Below are 11,160 nucleotides of genomic sequence, written 5' to 3'. Positions count from 1 at the left end.
TTCATTAAAATGTCGGTCAAATGAAAAACATTTTTATGGTTCAGAGAGGACCATCAGAGGACGTCAAGGGGACGTTTTGGAAGGACCAAATGCGAATGTCCCGCAGAGGACCACAGGTAAAGGTTACGGGGACGTTTTTAAAGGACTTCCTGGGGACTTATGCTGAGTGACCAAATTATAACGTTCCTTAATAGTCCGTTTTAAGGCTCATGCGAACGTCGCGCAGAGGACCTGCAGGTAAAGGTTACGGGGACGTTTTTAAATGACGTCCTGGGGACGTGTGCTGAGTGACCAAATTATAACATTCGTTAATAGTCAGTTTTAAGGCTCATGCGAACGTCACGCAGAGGACCTGCAGGTAAAGGTTATGGGGACGTTTTTAAATGACGTCCTGGGGGCGTGTGCTGAGTGACCAAATTATAACGTTCCTTAATAGTCCGTTTTAAGGCTCATGCGAACGTCACGCAGAGGACCTGCAGGTAAAGGTTACGGGGACATTTTTAAAGGACGTCCTGGGGACATGTGCTGATCAAATTATAACGTTCCTTAATAGTCCGTTTTAAGGCTCATGCGAACGTCGCGCAGAGGACCTGCAGGTAAAGGTTACGTGGACGTTTTTAAATGACGTCCTGGGGACGTGTGCTGAGTGACCAAATTATAACGTTCCTTAATAGTCCGTTTTAAGGCTCATGCGAACGTCACGCAGAGGACCTGCAGGTAAAGGTTACGGGGACGTTTTTAAATGACGTCCTGGGTACGTGTGCTGAGTGACCAAATTATAACGTTCCTTAATAGTCCGTTTTAAGGCTGATGCGAACGTCACGCAGAGGACCTGCAGGTAAAGGTTACGGGGACGTTTTTAACTGACGTCCTGGGGAGGTGTGCTGACAGACCAAATTATAAGGTTCTCTAAAAGTCCGATTTAAGACTCATGCGAACGTCACAGAAGGACCAAACGTAGACTTGCTACGAACGTCAAAAACGTTCTGGTAACGTCCTCTAGCGAACGTTGTGGCGGGGACCAATTGGGGACGATTGGGGACCTTGCGAATGTCCTGTTAACGTCCTGGGGACGTTCCCTGTTTGCGGGGTAGACAGCAATGGGTATAAACGGGACACAATGTTGCGCTTTCGGCTGCAACAAGCGAAAAAAAAAAGAAAATACTGCAGAACGACAACAGAAGTGCAAGTGAGGGCTGCGAAGACGAAGAATCCCAAAAAAGAGTCAATTTCCACGTGCTTTCCACTCGTAAGTAAATTAGGCTATTTTTTATCATCAAGCTAATTTTTAAAATCAGCGTGCGTGATGCTCAATAGATTTACCTAGCCTGAGCGAAATAATTCCAAAAAGAAAAGAAAAGACTATAATGTCTGAATATAAAGCCAAATTAAAGTGTTTTCCGATTTGACCATGCCTACAGTGCATGCAGGCTATGTAGTGTATGTATTTTTCATTTTTCTAAACGTTAGGCTATACTTTTTAAAATATTGGGCCATTATGATATGTCTTTAAACTGGCTTGCACCTGTGCTCACTGATCTCAAAAAGAGATCAGTGCCTGTGCTTCACTGACACCTGTGCCAAAATCCAAGGAACCTCTGCTCTCTTTCCCTCTCAATTGTACTGTAACTGAAGACACCTTTCAGTGTGTATTTTCATGTTCTGGTTTGCAAATATCCATTAAACTTGTGTTTATAAATACAGTTATTGAATTTGAGTCATTTAAATACTACAGGTTTCCATTTGATCCAGAAAGTAAAAAACAGTGGTTGGTCAATATGCGCAGGGAAAACTGGAATCCAAGTGCCCACTCAAGGATTTGCTCAGACCATTTTGCTGAGGCACATATGTCACAGGTTCAGATATACTGGGCCTTTCCTTTAGCAGTCATTACACTGTATTAAATCACAATCTTTTGGCTGTGAAGCACCCCTCCCCATCATACAGTCACGGATGCAGCAGTAGAGAAAATACAAGTCTTTATTTTTAATAATGGCTAATAAGGGATCCTCGCGAGACGTCACGTCCCTACTCTTGGCTTCTCCGAAGGCAGTGTTCCTCGGCCCTCCTCACGGCACTCCTCCGAGAATCTGTAACAAACAACAGCAAAGCCAGCGTGGGGGAACTTCCAACACTCTGTCCTCTCTTCCCTTTTATGCTCATGCTCGCTATCTCTACCAATCACCAATCCTGCGTGAATCATGTAATCAGTCAATTCAGCTGGATGATTTACCGAAAGTGCTTGTCCCGCTCCACTTAATTTGCGATTGCCTGCTAATGTTTACATGTGTGGTGGCTGGTGCGGCAGAGTAATTTGCATTGACGCTGCAGTTTTACTCAGCAAAGGCTTATGAATTTGTCAGAGAGATATTCAACCTGGCACTGCCTCACCAATGTCAAATTAGGCGTTGGTATGCAAAAATTCCTACAGAACCAGGATTCACACAGCCTGCTTTTCAAGCACTTGCTGCAAAAGTCCAAACAGCTGCTAAGGAGGGTAGACAAGTTGTTTGCTCTCTTATGCTTGACGAAATGGCCATCAGGAAGCATGTAGAGTGGGATGGTAACCGATACCGTGGCTATGTCGATATTGGTAGTGGTGTGGCTGACGACGACTCATCTCCTGTTGCAAAAACCTTGTCTTCATGGTTGTCTGTATAAATGGTCCCACTTTTGCCGGCCCTGTCATGTCTTCCCATGCCCATCACAGATGATTTTGTATCTATAGAAAGAAAAGACAAAAAGTGCAGAGCAAAGAGCATTAGAAATGTTGAGATGAAAATTACCCAGCTGTTTAGGTAAGTGTGTGCGAGAGTGACTCTCCTCTTCATGGGGTTGAGTTTTTGTGATTTTGCTTACCTGTGCCTAAGGTTCCTCCACTTGTTGTCACACATCTGCCATGTCACATTAACTGCTTCCTTTCTGAGGCACTCCGCAACCATCTCCCAAGCTTGCTTTCTTTTAATGGTGGGACACTCAAACTTCTCCTTAAGAGACCTCCAGGTCTCTATGAGGAGCAAAACAGCGGTGTGGGGCCAGTTATCTGGAATGTAAACTAGCAAGACAACATTTGACACTCTTCTACACTCTCAAGACAGTCACACTTAATAATACTAGACTAATTGCATGTTCAAAACGAACCCCTAAGTTAACCCAGCCTACTTAACAAAATGACGGAACAAATCTTCCTGCAGTAATGCCTCACAGATAAGTCACCACCGTCTAGCAACCATTCTACAGTAATCCCCAAACTGGGTGGTCCTTCTATCATACAGTAAGCATTAGTGTTGTGGTGACCTAGTGGGGATATTTTAAGTGGGGGAACACTATCCTTATATCACATAGCCTACAACATGAGCTTCTACAGCTTTCCACTTACTGCCAATGACTACCACCTCGTCCGCTGGTGGCTGGTCAAGTGCGTCTGCGGATCGGAGAGGAAATCGGTATTGTGAATATGTACATTACATTGTAACAAACCTCAACTTTCTACGCACCCTACAGCAGCAAATGCAGACATCTTACAAGCGGTTCAAACGTAAAATTGTTCTACAAACTAGCAGCTAAAGCGCTACTTGTTTTAGCAACTTGTGTAGCACCAGGGTCGTATGGGCACTTTTCTACTCGACACACGTTTGTTAAATAGCCTAGCTACGTATTACTCACAACCAACTATTACCTTTCAGATAAGGTAATATTTGATTATTATATTATAATTTTCAATCAAGCATATTTAAATGTCTTTACTGGGTATCTATCATAAGATAATAAAAACGTCAAACACAACAAAGCTAACGTTTGTTAAGGAAATAGGACTAGCATTCATTTACACTTTCAGAAAAAATACGCTTCTCAACGTAACTGAGACAAAGATAAATTAACAACTCAAATTGCTATACGATATTTTCATGAAATTCAACACATACCCATGTTAATCTCCATCTGGGAGCACATCTCTTGCAGTCCGCGATCCATGTCTGTTTGTGGAGAACTGCCTCTTCAGACAGTTTGACAGTTTGCCTATGTTCGTAAACGTTTGCTTGCTTATGTTCGTTTAACGGAAAATGTTTAAAATCGTTCGCGAACGTTCGCCTATGTTTGCGATTCTGAAAACTTGAAATTACTATAAGGCTTAATATGCAAATTCATGAAATATCTTATATATAATAATATTCATCACCCGTTATAATCATTGGTCTAAAGCAGGAAAGTGGTCCCTTTAAAATGGCCGCCACGATTTGCTTGTGGCGTCACTTGAAACCATGGAATGCGCTATCCAGTTTCTTTTTGAGATCAGTGTTGCAACCCCAGACAGTGGTAAGTTTCCGCTGCCGTTAAGATCAGTAGTAGGACGCAGACAGTAAAACTACTTTATTTTTCAGTTTGATTTGAACTGATAATCCAGCCCTTCACTCACTTACACAGGATGCATGGTGGAGCTCCCTACAGGAGACATGGTGGAGCGCACTGCAGGAGGCATGGTGGAGCTCCCTACAGGAGACATGGTGGAGCACACTACAGGAGACATGGTGGAGCACACTACAGGAGGCATGGTGGAGCGCACAGAAGGAGGCATGGTGGAGCCCCCTACAGGAGGCATGGTGGAGCCCCCTACAGGAGGCATGGTGGAGCCCCCTACTGGAGGCATGGTGGAGCCCCCTACAGGAGGCATGGTGGAGCGCACTGCAGGAGGCATGGTGGACCGCACTAAAGGAGGCATGGTGGAGCACACTACAGGAGGCATGGTGGAGCGCACAGAAGGAGGCATGGTGGAGCCCCCTACTGGAGGCATGGTGGAGCCCCCTACAGGAGGCATGGTGGAGCCCCCTACAGGAGGCATGGTGGAGCCCCCTACAGGAGGCATGGTGGAACCCCCTACTGGAGCAGACAGGGGGATCCAGCTTGCAGGTTTAAGGGCAGGGGCAGGTTTATGGGCAGAGGCAGGTTTAGGGGCAGGGGCAGATTTAGGGGGAGTGGAGTGGATGATCCAGCTAGCAGGGGCAGGTTTAGGGGGAGGGGCAGGTTTAGGGGCAGGGGCAGGTTTAGGGGGAGTGGAGGGGATGATACGGCTTGCAGGGGCAGGTTTAGGGGGAGTGGAGGGGATGATCCGGCTCCTGGCCCTTCCCTCTGAGCCGACTCAGAGCCCCGTCTTCACTGCTCTCCCTGTCAACCTCATCCTGCAGTCTGCCCCCCTCGTCCAGCAGGTGGCGCCACCTCTCAAGGCAAAGGCCAAGAGGCGCAAGAAGCCATCTCAGTCCAAGGATCCCAACTGCTTCAATGAGAAGTACCGCAGGCTCATGGCCAAGATGGAGCAGCCCCAGCTGGCGCCCCCTGTGGCTCAGGAGGGGAAGGACACCCGGGAGCCGCTCTTTAGAGGTTACCATGACAACAGCACCCCAACGCCAATCACCCCGGAGGTGATGTACGGAGTCCCCCATCAGTGGGCAGCTGGCCCTCTGATCCCCTTCCCAGACACCTGGCTAGCCGCTTCTCCCCCCATAATGCCTGACTGGGGAGCAGTGGAGCCCCCTGATGGACTGGAGGCTGAACTGGAGCTGCTGTTCCCGGATCATCCATACCCCGAGACAGAGAGACAGGAAGTGCTCCTCAGCGCCTACACTCCCATCTCTGAGAACACAGGTTGCCGTGGCTACCCAGAGCTGCTCTTTGGGGACCTGGAGGACAGCGAGGACAGGAGAGAGTCGTCCGGCTCGGACCACATGAGCACCATGTCTCTGCTTGACTGGGCTCTCATCACAGACATGTTCCCTGAACACACCCCCTTGGACAGGCCCGCCCCCCTGCCTCTCCCCCGCATTCCCAGCCACACTCACACACCTGCTCAACACCTGTGGAACACTGGGAATTATGGTTACCACAGCAACATGTTGCATCAAAATGCAAGGGCGTGTCAAAATGGTGACGCTGTCTGTGCTGCATTGGTCTCTGGTGTGGAGAGGGGCGGCCTGAATGAGCCAATGAGGAGTGCAGGGGGTGGAGCTGGGTCTGGAGCGAACCACGTGTGCTGACAGAGAGGGGTGCAGCCTTTAGTGCTACCTGGAACAGCTGCAACGAGGAGACATTGAATAACATCCCCCCAGCTATGCAAACACACTCACACACACTCACACTCACTCACACACACACTCACACACTCAAACACACACACACACATACACACACAGACATACTTTAACATCCCTCCAACTATACCAACTATGAGAGGTCTTTTTCTAATAAACTAATCTAATTCTAATAAAAAGAACACACAGTTGCTAACGGCAACAGTCATTAGTCTGGTCTTCACACAGTTATTAGTCAATAGTTTGGTCTTCAAACTGTCATTAGTCTGGTCTTCACATGGTCATTAGTCTGGTCTTCACACAGTCATTAGTCTGGTCTTCAAACAGTCATTAGTCATTAGTCTGGTCTTCACACAGTCATTAGTCTGGTCTTCAAACAGTCATTAGTCATTAGTCTGGTCTTCACACAGTCATTAGTCATTAGTCTGGTCTTCACACAGTCATTAGTCAATAGTCTGGTCTTCACACAGTCATTAGTCTGGTCTTCACACAGTCATTAGTCTGGTCTTCACACAGTCATTAGTCAAGTCTTCACACAGTCATTAGGCTGATCTTCACACAGTCATTAGTCTGGTCTTCACACAGTCATTAGTCTGGTATTCACACAGTCATTAGTCTGGTCATAAGTAATTATTAGAAATAAACAATTTCTCCATCAGTCACCTCCCTCTCTCTCCTCCTCCATCAGTCACCTCCCTCTCTCTCCTCCTCCATCAGTCACCTCCCTCTCCAACTCCTCCATCAGTCACCTCCCTCTCCACCTCCTCCATCAGTCTCCTCCTCCCTCTCCACCTCCCTCTCCACCTCCTCCATCAGTCACCTCCCTCTCCACCTCCTCCATCAGTCACCCCCCTCTCTCCACCTCCTCCATCAGTCACCTCCCTCCTCCTCAACCATCAGTCACCTCCCTCTCCAACTCTTCCATCAGTCACCTCCTTCTCCTCCTCCTCCATCAGTCACCTCCCTTTTCTCCTCCTCCATCAGTCACCTCCCTCTCCACTTTCCTCCATCAGTCACCTCCCTCTCCACCTCCTCCATCAGTCACCTCCCTCTCCTTCTCCGCCATCAGTCACCTCCTCCATCAGTCACCTCCCTCTCTCCACTCCTCCATCAGTCACCTCCCTTTCCTCCTCCACCATCAGTCACCTCCCTTTCTCCTCCTCCATCAGTCACCTCCTTCTCTTCTCCACCATTAGTCACCTCCTCCATTAGTCACCTCCCTCTCTCCTCCTCCATCAGTCACCTCCCTTTTCTCCTCCTCCATCAGTCACCTCCCTCTCTCCTCCTCCATCAGTCACCTCCCTCTCTCCTCCATCAGTCACCTCCCTCTCTCCACCACCATCAGTCACCTCCCTCTCTCCTCCTCCATCAGTGACCTCCCTCTCTCCACCTCCTCCATCAGTCACCTCCCTCTCTCCTCCTCATTTACCTCATTTACTCCTCAATGCCTTTTACTCTTTCATGCCCTCTGGTGTACATTGCTGGTACTGTACTGCTGCTTTGCCCTCTGTAAGTAAACTTACCTCTGGTCTCCTGCTGTACAGTGCTACAGCTACAGTGGACAGTAAAGAACCGCAGTGGACAGCGCCTCACGCTTGATGTCTATGATAGCGGTTCCGAGTGACAGGACATGAGGGGAACGTGACGGAGGGGAGTTGGATCCAGAGGGGGCGTGGCAGGAGTAGAGCTCAGTGCCGGCTTGACTACATGCTACAAATAGCTAAGCATCTTAGACTTGTCTCAAGAGGCTGCCTAGTTAGACCTAAAGCGTCATTTGGCAGCAACAATAGCAATCATGAGAGAGAAAAGGAGTGAAATGTCTCTGGTTGAACTTGAACACTTTCAGGAAGCGCCCCTGCACTCCCCACCCGAGCCACAAGTGTTTCATATCCGACTAAAGACTGAGCACAAAGCATCCTGATCACGGGATCATGGGAAATCTCACAAAGACTATTTTCAGTATCAACTTCAAATGACCACATTTAGAATCATTGAACAATAAACATTAATCTGCTCTCATCAGTTCTGTTTATTTTCAATATTAGAATTAAGGGCATATTAATATAAACATTCTTTATACTCTTACTAAAAAACATACATATTAATTCAAAAAGTCACTTGACGCCAGCAGTATACAAGGGAGAGGGAAATATATTTACAGTCCAGTGGAGTACAGAGATAGGAGTAACATCATTTCCTCCTACATGTAAACAAAGACAGGTACAGTGGACAGGAGCTGTTGGATAACTACTATATATCATATATGCAGTGACTTCAACATGTCACTAATCATTCCAGTAACTAAAGAAAACGCATTTTTACATCAGAGGGAATTATTAGTTATAAACACAGTGTGGAGGACTATTTAATGTGGAATTAAATGTGAATGGATTCATGAGAGTCTAGATCTTTATGTCGATATGTTTACAGTTTGGATCTTTCTTAAGTTCAGAGAACAGCTGCTTTGCTGAGAGTCCAGGATGATTCCGACCACCCAGCCAAAGTACTCTGAGGGCTGATGGGTTTAGTCTCACTGCTGATAGTACAGATCTGAGGCCTTCATCTGTTATACTGCATGACTGTAGGCTGTAGAGAGAAAGAAGGAAAGACTCTAATAGATCAGCTGTGTGTGAATGTTTGTGTAAGTGAGAGTGTAAGTATGTGTGTGAATATGTGTGTGTCTGTGTGTTTGTAAGTGTGTGTGTATAAGTGTGTGTTTCTAAGTCAGTTTGTAAGTTTGTTTGTGTGTGTGTGTTTAAGTGAGTGTGTGTGTGTAAGTGTGTGTGTTTGTAAATGTGTGTGTCTGTAAGTCTGTGTCTGTTTGTACGTTTTTATGTGTGTGTGCGTGTGGCTGTGCGTGTGCGTGCGCGTGGGTGTGTGTGTGTGTTTAAGTGAGTGTGTGTGTGTAAGTGTGTGTGTTTGTAAATGTGTGTGTCTGTAAGTCTGTGTCTGTTTGTACGTTTTTATGTGTGTGTGCGTGTGGCTGTGCGTGTGCGTGCGCGTGCGTGTGTGTGTGTGTGTGTGTGTGTGTTTGTTATAAAGACTAGTGCAGTGCCCGTAGGAATTATGCATTCTGTAGTGTTAGCAGACGTCGGTGTAGCTGTTGGGTAGTGTAATAGCAAGACATATTTGCACTCCACATAGGTACAGGTTACACTGAAGTATTATTGTGATGCATGTTTCCTTTTCATTAAGAAATGTTTTAATGTTGTATAGCCTTTTTGGAGATATACCAACAAATAAAGTTTGAGATTATGTAGTGGATGCAGTTGAATATAGATGTCAACGTTGCTGTCTAAACTATAAACTAAATGTCATATGTCACTAAATGCTTTAAGAATGTGTACAACTTGTACTGTACTTGTACAACTTGTACTGTACTATCAGCTTTGAGCATTGTGCATCGTAGTTTTTCATTTTAAACGCATTGGCACGTTTATGAGAACTGTTTAGACGCATTTTATAAGTTTCACCGTTTTACTAATTGTCGTTTATTTTCCCTTGCTGTCTCGTAGATAGATTAAGCATATGTTCGTTGACGGGGTGCGGTTGGACTTTGATCAACGATGTCATATTATTTTCGAAGTCTGTGAGCATTGTGTATCGTGGTTTTCCATTTTAAACGCATTGGCACGTTTATGAGAACTGTTTAGACGCATTTTAAAAGTTTCACCGTTTTACTAATCGTCGTTTATTTTCCCTTGCTGTCTCGTAGATAGATTAAGCATATGTCCGTTGACGGGGTGCGGTTGGACTTTGATGAACGATGTCATATTATTTTCGAAGTCTGTATTGAATTATCAGAATAATACGGGGCACTTTTTAAATATCATTATTTTGAGATCCGGGGCTAGATTCTCTGAGAACACTTTAATGTAAGACCCTTGGTAACCAATAACAGTTTACCATTCATTATACTCTGAAAGGTATGATGGTCCCATATGGTTTCCATTCAGACCATGTTTGATCTATAAGAAACTCACCTTGTTTCACTGCCGTATGTAGTCTGTGTTTTCTTGTTCCAGTATGTGTAAATAATAAGCCACTTAATTGTCTTGTTGCAAAAACTGACAATCGAGTTTGACCATCCGATTTTTTAGGTTCTGAGCGTGACGTAGCTTGTTTGATTGTGACATCATTTCGGTGCACAGTGGGACTTGCTACAGGAAACGATAACCCATTAGTGCCTACGGGAAACGGTAAAATACAAATACCTCGCGAACTATGAATTCAAAAATCTTCAAAATCAAGGATGCACAGGTTCATGACATGCGTAAGCTACATGCGAAATCTCATAACTAACGTAACTACCGTCAGGGAGATACGCCCTAGACGGACACACTGACACACACAGAGATTCCTGGATTTATAGATAGATGAAAAATCAGAGTGATAAGAAGTGTTTACTGGTGAATTAATAGTGACCCTTTACATGTGAAGAGCATGATAAGTCACTGTCACTGTCAAATTCACTGATAGCAACTCAGTATTTGGTCTTGCGATACTCACTATAGTTGCTCCAGTTTACAGATGGGATCCTCCAGAAGAGAAGAAAGATGCTTCACTCCTGAGTCTCCTGCTTTACTCCAATCCAGCGACAGCCCTCTCATGTGTGAGGGGTTTGATCTCAGTGCTGAAGCAAGAGAACTGAAGCCCTCTTCTGTAATACTGCAGTCATTCAGGCTGTAGAGAGAAATTGACAAATATTCGTTATTTCCATGTATATATATATACAAAATATGATGAATATATTGTATATAAAAATATGATGTGTAATAGAGAGAGTGTGTGTGTCTGTTAAAGAGAGTGTGTGTGTTAAAGAGAGTGTGTTTGTGTTATAGAGTGTGTGTGTCTGTGTGTTATAGAGAGAGAGTGTGTGTGTGTGTGTGTTATAGAGAGTGTGTGTGTGTTATAGACAGTGTGTGTGTGTGTGTGTGTGTGTGTGTGTTATAGAGATAGTGTGTTTGTGTTATAGAGTGTGTGTGTGTTATAGAGAGAGTGTGTGTGTGTGTGTGTGTGTGTTATATAGTGTGTGTTATAGAGAGAGAGTGTGTGTGTGTGTGTGTGTGTGTGTGTG

This window comes from Sprattus sprattus (genome assembly GCF_963457725.1).
Source record: "Sprattus sprattus genome assembly, chromosome: 20".
NCBI lineage: Eukaryota > Metazoa > Chordata > Actinopteri > Clupeiformes > Clupeidae > Sprattus > Sprattus sprattus.
Note: the sequence above shows the minus strand (reverse complement) of the source record.